Source organism: Stenella coeruleoalba, assembly GCF_951394435.1.
Source record: "Stenella coeruleoalba genome assembly, chromosome: 6".
NCBI classification, from domain to species: domain Eukaryota; kingdom Metazoa; phylum Chordata; class Mammalia; order Artiodactyla; family Delphinidae; genus Stenella; species Stenella coeruleoalba.
The window spans coordinates 25054466-25068948 of NC_137151.1; the positions used below are offsets into that span (position 1 = coordinate 25054466).

At 43.9% G+C, this 14483-nt stretch overlaps 1 long non-coding RNA gene across 8 annotated transcripts in view; it reads right to left on the reverse strand.

Annotated features, from left to right (window-relative positions):
• LOC307187927 overlaps positions 1-14483 on the reverse strand; it is a 3519425-nt gene that overhangs the window by 2682375 nt on the left and 822567 nt on the right. For 6 of the 8 annotated variants that reach the window (XR_013828744.1, XR_013828745.1, XR_013828746.1 and 3 more), the window contains one exon: positions 1333-1410. The exons of the other annotated variants lie outside the window; for them this stretch is intronic. This is a non-coding gene — a long non-coding RNA (uncharacterized lncRNA). The remainder of the gene's footprint in view (positions 1-1332; positions 1411-14483) is intronic. 8 annotated transcript variants of the gene reach the window in all.

Consider the following 14483-nt stretch of genomic DNA (forward strand, 5'->3'; position numbering starts at 1 on the left):
ACCAGAGATTGAAATGAGCACAGATAAAGTTCCTTAAGTCAAATATGGAATAGACAAGAGCTACTCCTTGCTCAACGAAATGGACTCAACACCGCATATTAAACGCCTAAGAATGTACCTGACTAGTAAGTATCTTAAAACCTATGGATTGCTATGTCTCCGAAAGAGAATCAAGCATGTGTACAGGGGCATAAATGCAGCAGTGATAGGATTGGAGAGGTTCGGTGAGCAAATGAAGACCCTTTGAAGTCATATTGCATGGTACCCATTCCACGGGTCTCAACTCTCCAGGTTTAAGGTATTCTTCCTTCAGCTAAAACATGCATGTGGAACCCAAGTATGATCAACCATGTGAACGGGAGACGTGTTCAAATATGTCTCAGTTTTCCTCCCCTGGTACTCGGGTGCAACATTCCAGACGCTTTACTAACACTCTCCCCACTTGGAGAGTCAGCGCCTTTAACCTCCTGATTGGCCCAGTTTGCAATTTCTGCGGAAGATGAACAGGAATAGCGAGAACCAATGAGAGGCTAGCTGGAGGTGTCTGGACGGGCAAATTTAACTCTCATTTCCCACCAGGAAGAGGAATTAACCAAAGGCTCAGCGTGCCGTGCCGGAACCAGATTAGGGCCTGAAGCCATCCTGCGGTGTTGCGGCCAGGTCACAAAAAAGCAAGTTGAAGAAAGGAGCTCAGGGGCACTGTAATTCACAAACCTGCAGAGTTATAAATGACAGCTATCGTCCAAAAATAGACTGAAGTAAGGCTGCCAAGAGGACTTGAAAGCGGGGCAGAATTGCAGGAAACCGATTTCAGGAGGTAGACTGGAATTGCATTGAAAGCATAGGAAAAGAGGCAGAACGTCCACAATGATGCACTTGGCCAAAAAGGGCGTATGCGTTTTTTCCTGAATATATTCAGGAAAAAACGCATACGCCCTTTTTGGCCAACCAAGCAGGCTTGCAAAGGAAATCTGCACTACAATGAAGTCTCACTTCCCCCCGGTCAAAAGGGCCATCTGAAAAAAGTGTAAAATCCAGAAAGGCAGGACAGGCCATGGAGAACTGGGAGCCTTGTTATGCTGATGGGCGGGATGTAAATTGCCAACAACCACTCGGGAGAAGTGTATGGTGTTTCCTGAAACATCTAAAAAACAAAGCAACAGAACCTAGGGCACTTCCACTTATGGTCCTATAGCTTAGGGAAATTAAAATCAAAAAGACACAGCCACCCCAAAGTTTGGAATGGCTCTGTTTACAAGAACCTCGTTTACAGTACAAGTTCAACATCGCAGAAATTGAAAAATGGATAAAGAAGTTGTGGTATTTACTTACAAAGCAATATCACTCAGCACTGAAATCTGTGTCATCAGGCCCTTAGCAGCACAATGAGTGGATTCAGGTATGATGATTCTAACTGAAGAAAGTCACACAGAAAAAGAAACATCATAAGATATCAGTAATACACGGAATGTAAACTTGGCTACACAGGAACTGAATTACAGAACAGAACAGGGTCTCAAATTTAGAAAACCAACTTATGCTGGCTTAAGGGTAAAGGTGAGTTGGGGTGCTGCATAAAACCAGAGATTGAAATGAGCACAGATAAAGTTCCTTAAGTCAAATATGGAATAGACAAGAGCTACTCCTTGCTCAACGAAATGGACTCAACACCGCATATTAAACGCCTAAGAATGTACCTGACTAGTAAGTATCTTAAAACCTATGGATTGCTATGTCTCCGAAAGAGAATCAAGCATGTGTACAGGGGCATAAACGCAGCAGTGATAGGATTGGAGAGGTTCGGTGAGCAAATGAAGACCCTTTGAAGTCATATTGCATGGTACCCATTCCACGGGTCTCAACTCTCCAGGTTTAAGGTATTCTTCCTTCAGCTAAAACATGCATGTGGAACCCAAGTATGATCAACCATGTGAACGGGAGACGTGTTCAAATATGTCTCAGTTTTCCTCCCCTGGTACTCGGGTGCAACATTCCAGACGCTTTACTAACACTCTCCCCACTTGGAGAGTCAGCGCCTTTAACCTCCTGTTTGGCCCAGTTTGCAATTTCTGCGGAAGATGAACAGGAATAGCGAGAACCAATGAGAGGCTAGCTGGAGGTGTCTGGACGGGCAAATTTAACTCTCATTTCCCACGAGGAAGAGGAAATAACCAAAGGCTCAGCGTGCCGTACCGGAACCAGATTAGGGCCTGAAGCCATCCTGCGGTGTTGCGGCCAGCTCAAAAGAAAGCGAGTTGAAGAAAGGAGCTCAGGGGCACTGTAATTCACAAACCTGCAGAGTTATAAATGACAGCTATCGTCCAAAAATAGACTGAAGTAAGGCTGCCAAGAGGACTTGAAAGCGGGGCAGAATTGCAGGAAACCGATTTCAGGAGGTAGACTGGAATTGCATTGAAAGCATAGGAAAAGAGGCAGAACGTCCACAATGATGCACTTGGCCAAAAAGGGCGTATGCGTTTTTTCCTGAATATACTCAGGAAAAAACCCATACGCCCTTTTTGGCCAACCAAGCAAGCTTGCAAAGGAAATCTGCACTACAATGAAGTCTCACTTCCCCCCGGTCAAAAGGGCCATCTGAAAAAAGTGTAAAATCCAGAAAGGCAGGACAGGCCATGGAGAACTGGGAGCCTTGTTATGCTGATCGGCGGGATGTAAATTGCCAACAGACACTTGGGAGAAGTGTATGGTGTTTCCTGAAACATCTAAAAAACAAAGCAACAGAGCCTAGGGCACTGCCACTTATGGTCCTATAGCTTAGGGAAATTAAAATCAAAAAGACACACCCACCCCAAAGTTTGGGACGCCTCTGTTTACAAGAACCTCGTTTACAGTACAAGTTCAACATCGCAGAAAGTGAAAAATGGATAAAGAAGTTGTGGTATTCACTTACAAAGCAATATCACTCAGCAATGAAATCTGTGTCATCAGGCCCTTAGCAGCACAATGAGTGGATTCAGGTATGATGATTCTAACTGAAGTAAGTCACACAGAAAAAGAAACACCATAAGATATCAGTAATACACGGAATGTAAACTTGGCTACACAGGAACTGAATTACAGAACAGAACAGGGTCTCAAATTTAGAAAAACAACTTATGCTTGCTTAAGGGTAAAGGTGAGTTGGGGTGCTGCATAAAACCAGAGATTGAAATGAGCACAGATAAAGTTCCTTAAGTCAAATATGGAATAGACAAGAGCTACTCCTTGCTCAACGAAATGGACTCAACACCGCATATTAAACGCCTAAGAATGTACCTGACTAGTAAGTATCGTAAAACCTATGGATTGCTATGTCTCCGAAAGAGAATCAAGCATGTGTACAGGGGCATAAACGCAGCAGTGATAGGATTGGAGAGGTTCGGTGAGCAAATGAAGACCCTTTGAAGTCATATTGCATGGTACCCATTCCACGGGTCTCAACTCTCCAGGTTTAAGGTATTCTTCCTTCAGCTAAAACATGCATGTGGAACCCAAGTATGATCAACCATGTGAACGGGAGACGTGTTCAAATATGTCTCAGTTTTCCTCCCCTGGTACTCGGGTGCAACATTCCAGACGCTTTACTAACACTCTCCCCACTTGGAGAGTCAGCGCCTTTAACCTCCTGTTTGGCCCAGTTTGCAATTTCTGCGGAAGATGAACAGGAATAGCGAGAACCAATGAGAGGCTAGCTGGAGGTGTCTGGACGGGCAAATTTAACTCTCATTTCCCACCAGGAAGAGGAATTAACCAAAGGCTCAGCATGCCGGGCCGGAACCAGATTAGGGCCTGAAGCCATCCTGCGGTGTTGCGGCCAGGTCACAAGAAAGCGAGTTGAAGAAAGGAGCTCAGGGGCACTGTAATTCACAAACCTGCAGAGTTATAAATGACAGCTATCGTCCAAAAATAGACTGAAGTAAGGCTGCCAAGAGGACTTGAAAGCGGGGCAGAATTGCAGGAAACCGATTTCAGGAGGTAGACTGGAATTGCATTGAAAGCATAAGAAAAGAGACAGAACGTCCACAATGATGCACTTGGCCAAAAAGGGCGTATGCGTTTTTTCCTGAATATATTCAGGAAAAAACGCATACGCCCTTTTTGGCCAACCAAGCAAGCTTGCAAAGGAAATCTGCACTACAATGAAGTCTCACTTCCCCCCGGTCAAAAGGGCCATCTGAAAAAAGTGTAAAATCCAGAAAGGCAGGACAGGCCATGGAGAACTGGGAGCCTTGTTATGCTGATGGGCGGGATGTAAATTGCCAACAGACACTCGGGAGAAGTGTATGGTGTTTCCTGAAACATCTAAAAAACAAAGAAACAGAGCCTAGGGCACTGCCACTTATGGTCCTATAGCTTAGGGAAATTAAAATCAAAAAGACACAGCCACCCCAAAGTTTGGGACGCCTCTGTTTACAAGAACCTCGTTTACAGTACAAGTTCAACATCGCAGAAAGTGAAAAATGGATAAAGAAGTTTTTGTATTTACTTACAAAGCAATATCACTCAGCAATGAAATCTATGTCATCAGGCCCTTAGCATCACAATGAGTGGATTCAGGTATGATGATTCTAACTGAAATAAGTCACACAGAAAAAGAAACATCATAAGATATCAGTAATACACGGAATGGAAACTTGGCTACACAGGAACTGAATTACAGAACAGAACAGGGTCTCAAATTTAGAAAACCAACTTATGCTTGCTTAAGGGTAAAGGTGAGTTGGGGTGCTGCATAAAACCAGAGATTGAAATGAGCACAGAGAAAGTTCCTTAAGTCAAATATGGAATAGACAAGAGCTACTCCTTGCTCAACGAAATGGACTCAACACCGCATATTAAACGCCTAAGAATGTACCTGACTAGTAAGTATCTTAAAACCTATGGATTGCTATGTCTCCGAAAGAGAATCAAGCATGTGTACAGGGGCATAAACGCAGCAGTGATAGGATTGGAGAGGTTCGGTGAGCAAATGAAGACCCTTTGAAGTCATATTGCATGGTACCCATTCCACGGGTCTCAACTCTCCAGGTTTAAGGTATTCTTCCTTCAGCTAAAACATGCATGTGGAACCCAAGTATGATCAACCATGTGAACGGGAGACGTGTTCAAATATGTCTCAGTTTTCCTCCCCTGGTACTCGGGTGCAACATTCCAGACGCTTTACTAACACTCTCCCCACTTGGAGAGTCAGCGCCTTTAACCTCCTGTTTGGCCCAGTTTGCAATTTCTGCGGAAGATGAACAGGAATAGCGAGAACCAATGAGAGACTAGCTGGAGGTGTCTGGACGGCCAAATTTAACTCTCATTTCCCACCAGGAAGAGGAAATAACCAAAGGCTCAGCGTGCCGTGCCGGAACCAGATTAGGGCCTGAAGCCATCCTGCGGTGTTGCGGCCAGGTCACAAGAAAGCGAGTTGAAGAAAGGAGCTCAGGGGCACTGTAATTCACAAACCTGCAGAGTTATAAATGACAGCTATCGTCCAAAAATATACTGAAGTAAGGCTGCCAAGAGGACTTGAAAGCGGGGCAGAATTGCAGGAAACCGATTTCAGGAGGTAGACTGGAATTGCACTGAAAGCATAGGAAAAGAGGCAGAACGTCCACAATGATGCACTTGGCCAAAAAGAGCGTATGCGTTTTTTCCTGAATATATTCAGGAAAAAACGCATACGCCCTTTTTGGCCAACCATGCAAGCTTGCAAAGGAAATCTGCACTACAATGAAGTCTCACTTCCCCCAGGTCAAAAGGGCCATCTGAAAAAAGTGTAAAATCCAGAAAGGCAGGACAGGCCATGGAGAACTGGGAGCCTTGTTATGCTGATGGGCGGGATGTAAATTGCCAACAACCACACGGGAGAAGTGTATGGTGTTTCCTGAAACATCTAAAAAACAAAGCAACGGAGCCTAGGGCACTTCCACTTATGGTCCTATAGCTTAGGGAAATTAAAATCAAAAAGACACAGCCACCCCAAAGTTTGGAACGGCTCTGTTTACAAGAACCTCGTTTACAGTACAAGTTCAACATCGCAGAAACTGAAAAATGGATAAAGAAGTTGTGGTATTCACTTACAAAGCAATATCACTCAGCAATGAAATCTATGTCATCAGGCCCTTAGCAGCACAATGAGTCGATTCAGGTATGATGATTCTAACTGAAATAAGTCACACAGAAAAAGAAACATCATAAGATATCACTAATACACGGAATGGAAACTTGGCTACACAGGAACTGAATAACAGAACAGAACTGGGTCACAAATTTAGAAAAACAACTTATGCTTGCTTAAGGGGAAAGGTGAGTTGGGGTGCTGCATAAAACCAGAGATTGAAATGAGCACAGATAACGTTCCTTAAGCCAAATATGGAATAGACAAGAGCTACTCCTTGCTCAACGAAATGGACTCAACACCGCATATTAAACGCCTAAGAATGTACCTGACTAGTAAGTATCTTAAAACCTATGGATTGCTATGTCTGCGAAAGAGAATCAAGCATGTGTACAGGGGCATAAACGCAGCAGTGATAGGATTGGAGACGTTCGGTGAGCAAATGAAGACCCTTTGAAGTCATATTGCATGGTACCCATTACACGGGTCTTAACTCTCCAGGTTTAAGGTATTCTTCCTTCAGCTAAAACATGCATGTGGAACCCAAGTATGATCAACCATGTGAACGGGAGACGTGTTCAAATATGTCTCAGTTTTCCTCCCCTGGTACTCGGGTGCAACATTCCAGACGCTTTACTAACACTCTCCCCACTTGGAGAGTCAGTCCCTTTAACCTCCTGTTTGGCCCAGTTTGCAATTTCTGCGGAAGATGAACAGGAATAGCGAGAACCAATGAGAGGCTAGCTGGAGGTGTCTGGACGGGCAAATTTAACTCTCATTTCCCACCCGGAAGAGGAATTAACCAAAGGCTCAGCATGCCGGGCCGGAACCAGATTAGGGCCTGAAGCCATCCTGCCCTGTTGCGGCCAGGTCACAAGAAAGCGAGTTGAAGAAAGGAGCTCAGGGGCACTGTAATTCACAAACCTGCAAAGTTATAAATGACAGCTATCGTCTAAAAATAGACTGAAGTAAGGCTGCCAAGAGGACTTGAAAGCGGGGCAGAATAGCAGGAAACCGATTTCAGGAGGTAGACTGGAATTGCATTGAAAGCATAGGAAAAGAGGCAGAACGTCCACAATGATGCACTTGGCCAAAAAGGGCGTATGCGTTTTTTCCTGAATATATTCAGGAAAAAACGCATACGCCCTTTTTGGCCAACCAAGCAAGCTTGCAAAGGAAATCTGCACTACAATGAAGTCTCACTTCCCCCCGGTCAAAAGGGCCATCTGAAAAAAGTGTAAAATCCAGAAAGGCAGGACAGGCCATGGAGAACTGGGAGCCTTGTTATGCTGATGGGCGGGATGTAAATTGCCAACAGACACTCGGGAGAAGTGTATGGTGTTTCCTGAAACATCTAAAAAACAAAGCAACAGAGCCTAGGGCACTGCCACTTATGGTCCTATAGCTTAGGGAAATTAAAATCAAAAAGACACAGCCACCCCAAAGTTTGGGACGCCTCTGTTTACAAGAACCTCGTTTACAGTACAAGTTCAACATCGCAGAAAGTGAAAAATGGATAAAGAAGTTTTTGTATTTACTTACAAAGCAATATCACTCAGCAATGAAATCTATGTCATCAGGCCCTTAGCATCACAATGAGTGGATCCAGGTATGATGATTCTAACTGAAATAAGTCACACAGAAAAAGAAACATCATAAGATATCAGTAATACACGGAATGTAAACTTGGCTACACAGGAACTGAATTACAGAACAGAACAGGGTCTCAAATTTAGAAAACCAACTTATGCTTGCTTAAGGGTAAAGGTGAGTTGGGGTGCTGCATAAAACCAGAGATTGAAATGAGCATAGATAAAGTTCCTTAAGTCAAATATGGAATAGACAAGAGCTACTCCTTGCTCAACGAAATGGACTCAACACCGCATATTAAACGCCTAAGAATGTACCTGACTAGTAAGTATCTTAAAACCTATGGATTGCTATGTCTCCGAAAGAGAATCAAGCATGTGTACAGGGGCATAAACGCAGCAGTGATAGGATTGGAGAGGTTCGGTGAGCAAATGAAGACCCTTTGAAGTCATATTGCATGGTACCCATTACACGGGTCTTAACTCTCCAGGTTTAAGGTATTCTTCCTTCAGCTAAAACATGCATGTGGAACCCAACTATGATCAACCATGTGAACGGGAGACGTGTTCAAATATGTCTCAGTTTTCCTCCCCTGGTACTCGGGTGCAACATTCCAGACGCTTTACTAACACTCTCCCCACTTGGAGAGTCAGTCCCTTTAACCTCCTGTTTGGCCCAGTTTGCAATTTCTGCGGAAGATGAACAGGAATAGCGAGAACCAATGAGAGGCTAGCTGGAGGTGTCTGGACGGGCAAATTTAACTCTCATTTCCCACCAGGAAGAGGAATTAACCAAAGGCTCAGCATGCCGGGCCGGAACCAGATTAGGGCCTGAAGCCATCCTGCGGTGTTGCGGCCAGGTCACAAGAAAGCGAGTTGAAGAAAGGAGCTCAGGGGCACTGTAATTCACAAACCTGCAGAGTTATAAATGACAGCTATCGTCCAAAAATAGACTGAAGTAAGGCTGCCAAGAGGACTTGAAAGCGGGGCAGAATTGCAGGAAACCGATTTCAGGAGGTAGACTGGAATTGCATTGAAAGCATAAGAAAAGAGACAGAACGTCCACAATGATGCACTTGGCCAAAAAGGGCGTATGCGTTTTTTCCTGAATATATTCAGGAAAAAACGCATACGCCCTTTTTGGCCAACCAAGCAAGCTTGCAAAGGAAATCTGCACTACAATGAAGTCTCACTTCCCCCCGGTCAAAAGGGCCATCTGAAAAAAGTGTAAAATCCAGAAAGGCAGGACAGGCCATGGAGAACTGGGAGCCTTGTTATGCTGATGGGCGGGATGTAAATTGCCAACAGACACTCGGGAGAAGTGTATGGTGTTTCCTGAAACATCTAAAAAACAAAGCAACAGAGCCTAGGGCACTGCCACTTATGGTCCTATAGCTTAGGGAAATTAAAATCAAAAAGACACAGCCACCCCAAAGTTTGGGACGCCTCTGTTTACAAGAACCTCGTTTACAGTACAAGTTCAACATCGCAGAAAGTGAAAAATGGATAAAGAAGTTTTTGTATTTACTTACAAAGCAATATCACTCAGCAATGAAATCTATGTCATCAGGCCCTTAGCATCACAATGAGTGGATTCAGGTATGATGATTCTAACTGAAATAAGTCACACAGAAAAAGAAACATCATAAGATATCAGTAATACACGGAATGTAAACTTGGCTACACAGGAACTGAATTACAGAACAGAACAGGGTCTCAAATTTAGAAAACCAACTTATGCTTGCTTAAGGGGAAAGGTGAGTTGGGGTGCTGCATAAAACCAGAGATTGAAATGAGCACAGATAAAGTTCCTTAAGTCAAATATGGAATAGACAAGAGCTACTCCTTGCTCAACGAAATGGACTCAACACCGCATATTAAACGCCTAAGAATGTACCTGACTAGTAAGTATCTTAAAACCTATGGATTGCTATGTCTCCGAAAGAGAATCAAGCATGTGTACAGGGGCATAAAAGCAGCAGTGATAGGATTGGAGAGGTTCGGTGAGCAAATGAAGACCCTTTGAAGTCATATTGCATGGTACCCATTCCACGGGTCTCAACTCTCCAGGTTTAAGGTATTCTTCCTTCAGCTAAAACATGCATGTGGAACCCAAGTATGATCAACCATGTGAACGGGAGACGTGTTCAAATATGTCTCAGTTTTCCTCCCCTAGTACTCGGGTGCAACATTCCAGACGCTTTACTAACACTCTCCCCACTTGGAGAGTCAGCGCCTTTAACCTCCTGTTTGGCCCAGTTTGCAATTTCTGCGGAAGATGAACAGGAATAGCGAGAACCAATGAGAGACTAGCTGGAGGTGTCTGGACGGCCAAATTTAACTCTCATTTCCCACCAGGAAGAGGAAATAACCAAAGGCTCAGCGTGCCGTGCCGGAACCAGATTAGGGCCTGAAGCCATCCTGCGGTGTTGCGGCCAGGTCACAAGAAATCGAGTTGAAGAAAGGAGCTCAGGGGCACTGTAATTCACAAACCTGCAGAGTTATAAATGACAGCTATCGTCCAAAAATATACTGAAGTAAGGCTGCCAAGAGGACTTGAAAGCGGGGCAGAATTGCAGGAAACCGATTTCAGGAGGTAGACTGGAATTGCATTGAAAGCATAGGAAAAGAGGCAGAACGTCCACAATGATGCACTTGGCCAAAAAGGGCGTATGCGTTTTTTCCTGAATATATTCAGGAAAAAACGCATACGCCCTTTTTGGCCAACCAAGCAAGCTTGCAAAGGAAATCTGCACTACAATGAAGTCTCACTTCCCCCCCGGTCAAAAGGGCCATCTGAAAAAAGTGTAAAATCCAGAAAGGCAGGACAGGCCATGGAGAACTGGGAGCCTTGTTATGCTGATGGGTGGGATGTAAATTGCCAACAACCACTCGGGAGAAGTGTATGGTGTTTCCTGAAACATCTAAAAAACAAAGGAACAGAACCTAGGGCACTTCCACTTATGGTCCTATAGCTTAGGGAAATTAAAATCAAAAAGACACAGCCACCCCAAAGTTTGGGACGCCTCTGTTTACAAGAACCTCGTTTCCAGTACAAGTTCAACATCGCAGAAAGTGAAAAATGGATAAAGAAGTTGTGGTATTTACTTACAAAGCAATATCACTCAGCAATGAAATCTATGTCATCAGGCCCTTAGCATCACAATGAGTGGATTCAGGTATGATGATTCTAACTGAAATAAGTCACACAGAAAAAGAAACATCATAAGATATCAGTAATACACGGAATGTAAACTTGGCTACACAGGAACTGAATTACAGAACAGAACAGGGACTCAAATTTAGAAAACCAACTTATGCTTGCTTAAGGGGAAAGGTGAGTTGGGGTGCTGCATAAAACCAGAGATTGAAATGAGCACAGATAAAGTTCCTTAAGTCAAATATGGAATAGACAAGAGCTACTCCTTGCTCAACGAAATGGACTCAACACCGCATATTAAACGCCTAAGAATGTACCTGACTAGTAAGTATCTTAAAACCTATGGATTGCTATGTCTCCGAAAGAGAATCAAGCATGTGTACAGGGGCATAAACGCAGCAGTGATAGGATTGGAGAGGTTCGGTGAGCAAATGAAGACCCTTTGAAGTCATATTGCATGGTACCCATTACACGGGTCTTAACTCTCCAGGTTTAAGGTATTCTTCCTTCAGCTAAAACATGCATGTGGAACCCAAGAATGATCAACCATGTGAACGGGAGACGTTTTCAAATATGTCTCAGTTTTCCTCCCCTGGTACTCGGGTGCAACATTCCAGACGCTTTACTAACACTCTCCCCACTTGGAGAGTCAGCGCCTTTAACCTCCTGTTTGGCCCAGTTTTGCAATTTCTGCGGAAGATGAACAGGAATAGCGAGAACCAATGAGAGACTAGCTGGAGGTGTCTGGACGGGCAAATTTAACTCTCATTTCCCACCAGGAAGAGGAAATAACCAAAGGCTCAGCGTGCCGTGCCGGAACCAGATTAGGGCCTGAAGCCAGCCTGCGGTGTTGCGGCCAGGTCACAAGAAAGCGAGTTGAAGAAAGGAGCTCAGGGGCACTGTAATTCACAAACCTGCAGAGTTATAAATGACAGCTATCGTCCAAAAATAGACTGAAGTAAGGCTGCCAAGAGGACTTGAAAGCGGGGCAGAATTGCAGGAAACCGATTTCAGGAGGTAGACTGGAATTGCACTGAAAGCATAGGAAAAGAGGCAGAACGTCCACAATGATGCACTTGGCCAAAAAGGGCGTATGCGTTTTTTCCTGAATATATTCAGGAAAAAACGCATACGCCCTTTTTGGCCAACCAAGCAAGCTTGCAAAGGAAATCTGCACTACAATGAAGTCTCACTTCCCCCCGGTCAAAAGGGCCATCTGAAAAAAGTGTAAAATCCAGAAAGGCAGGACAGGCCATGGAGAACTGGGAGCCTTGTTATGCTGATGGGCGGGATGTAAATTGCAAACAGACACGCGGGATAAGTGTATGGTGTTTCCTGAAACATCTAAAAAAAAAGCAACAGAGCCTAGGGCACTGCCACTTATGGTCCTATAGCTTAGGGAAATTAAAATCAAAAAGACACAGCCACCCCAAAGTTTGGGACGCCTCTGTTTACAAGAACCTCATTTACAGTACAAGTTCAACATCGCAGAAAGTGAAAAATGGATAAAGAAGTTGTGGTATTTACTTACAAAGCAATATCACTCAGCAATGAAATCTATGTCATCAGGCCCTTAGCATCACAATGAGTGGATTCAGGTATGATGATTCTAACTGAAATAAGTCACACAGAAAAAGAAACATCATAAGATATCAGTAATACACGGAATGTAAACTTGGCTACACAGGAACTGAATTACAGAACAGAACAGGGTCTCAAATTTAGAAAACCAACTTATGCTTGCTTAAGGGGAAAGGTGAGTTGGGGTGCTGCATAAAACCAGAGATTGAAATGAGCACAGATAAAGTTCCTTAAGTCAAATATGGAATAGACAAGAGCTACTCCTTGCTCAACGAAATGGACTCAACACCGCATATTAAACGCCTAAGAATGTACCTGACTAGTAAGTATCTTAAAACCTATGGATTGCTATGTCTCCGAAAGAGAATCAAGCATGTGTACAGGGGCATAAACGCAGCAGTGATAGGATTGGAGAGGTTCGGTGAGCAAATGAAGACCCTTTGAAGTCATATTGCATGGTACCCATTACACGGGTCTTAACTCTCCAGGTTTAAGGTATTCTTCCTTCAGCTAAAACATGCATGTGGAACCCAAGTATGATCAACCATGTGAACGGGAGACGTGTTCAAATATGTCTCAGTTTTCCTCCCCTGGTACTCGGGTGCATCATTCCAGACGCTTTACTAACACTCTCCTGACTTGGAGAGTCAGGCCCTTTAAACTCCTGTTTGGCACAGTTTGCAATTTCTGCGGAAGATGAACAGGAATAGCGAGAACCAATGAGAGACTAGCTGGAGGTGTCTGGACGGGCAAATTTAACTCTCATTTCCCACCAGGAAGAGGAATTAAACAAAGGCTCAGCGTGCCATGCCGGAACCAGATTAGGGCCTGAAGCCATCCTGCGGTGTTGCGGCCAGCTCAAAAGAAAGCGAGTTGAAGAAAGGAGCTCAGGGGCACTGTAATTCACAAACCTGCAGAGTTATAAATGACAGCTATCGTCCAAAAATAGACTGAAGTAAGGCTGCCAAGAGGACTTGAAAGCGGGGCAGAATTGCAGGAAACCGATTTCAGGAGGTAGACTGGAATTGCATTGAAAGCATAGGAAAAGAGGCAGAACGTCCACAATGATGCACTTGGCCAAAAAGGGCGTATGCGTTTTTTCCTGAATATATTCAGGAAAAAACGCATACGCCGTTTTTGGCCAACCAAGCAAGCAAGCAAAGGAAATCTGCACTACAATGAAGTCTCACTTCCCCCTGGTCAAAAGGGCCATCTGAAAAAAGTGTAAAATCCAGAAAGGCAGGACAGGCCATTGAGAACTGGGAGCCTTGTTATGCTGATGGGCGGGATGTAAATTGCCAACAGACACTTCGGAGAAGTGTATGGTGTTTCCTGAAACATCTAAAAAACAAAGCAACAGAGCCTAGGGCACTTCCACTTATGGTCCTATAGCTTAGGGAAATTAAAATCAAAAAGACACAGCCACCCCAAAGTTTGGAACGGCTCTGTTTACAAGAACCTCGTTTACAGTACAAGTTCAACATCGCAGAAAGTGAAAAATGGATAAAGAACTTGTGGTACTTACGTACAATGCAGTATCACTCAGCAATGAAATCTATGTCATCAGGCACGTAGCAGCATAATGAGTAGATTCAGGTACGATGATTCTAACTGAAATAAGTCACAAAGAAAAAGAAACATCATAAGATATCACTAATACATGGAATGTAAACTTGGCTACACAGGAACTGAATTCCAAAACAGAACAGGTTCTCAAATTTAGAAAACCAACTTATGCTTGCTTAAGGGGAAAGGTGAGTTGGGTTGCTGCATAAAACCAGAGATTGAAATGAGCACAGATAAAGTTCCTTAAGCCAAATATGGAATAGACAAGAGCCACTCCTTGCTCAACGAAATGGACTCAACACCGCATATTAAACGCCTAAGAATGTACCTGACTAGTAAGTATCTTAAAACCTATGGATTGCTATGTCTCCGAAAGAGAATCAAGCATGTGTACAGGGGCATAAACGCAGCAGTGATAGGATTGGAGAGGTTCGGTGAGCAAATGAAGACCCTTTGAAGTCATATTGCATGGTTCCCATTC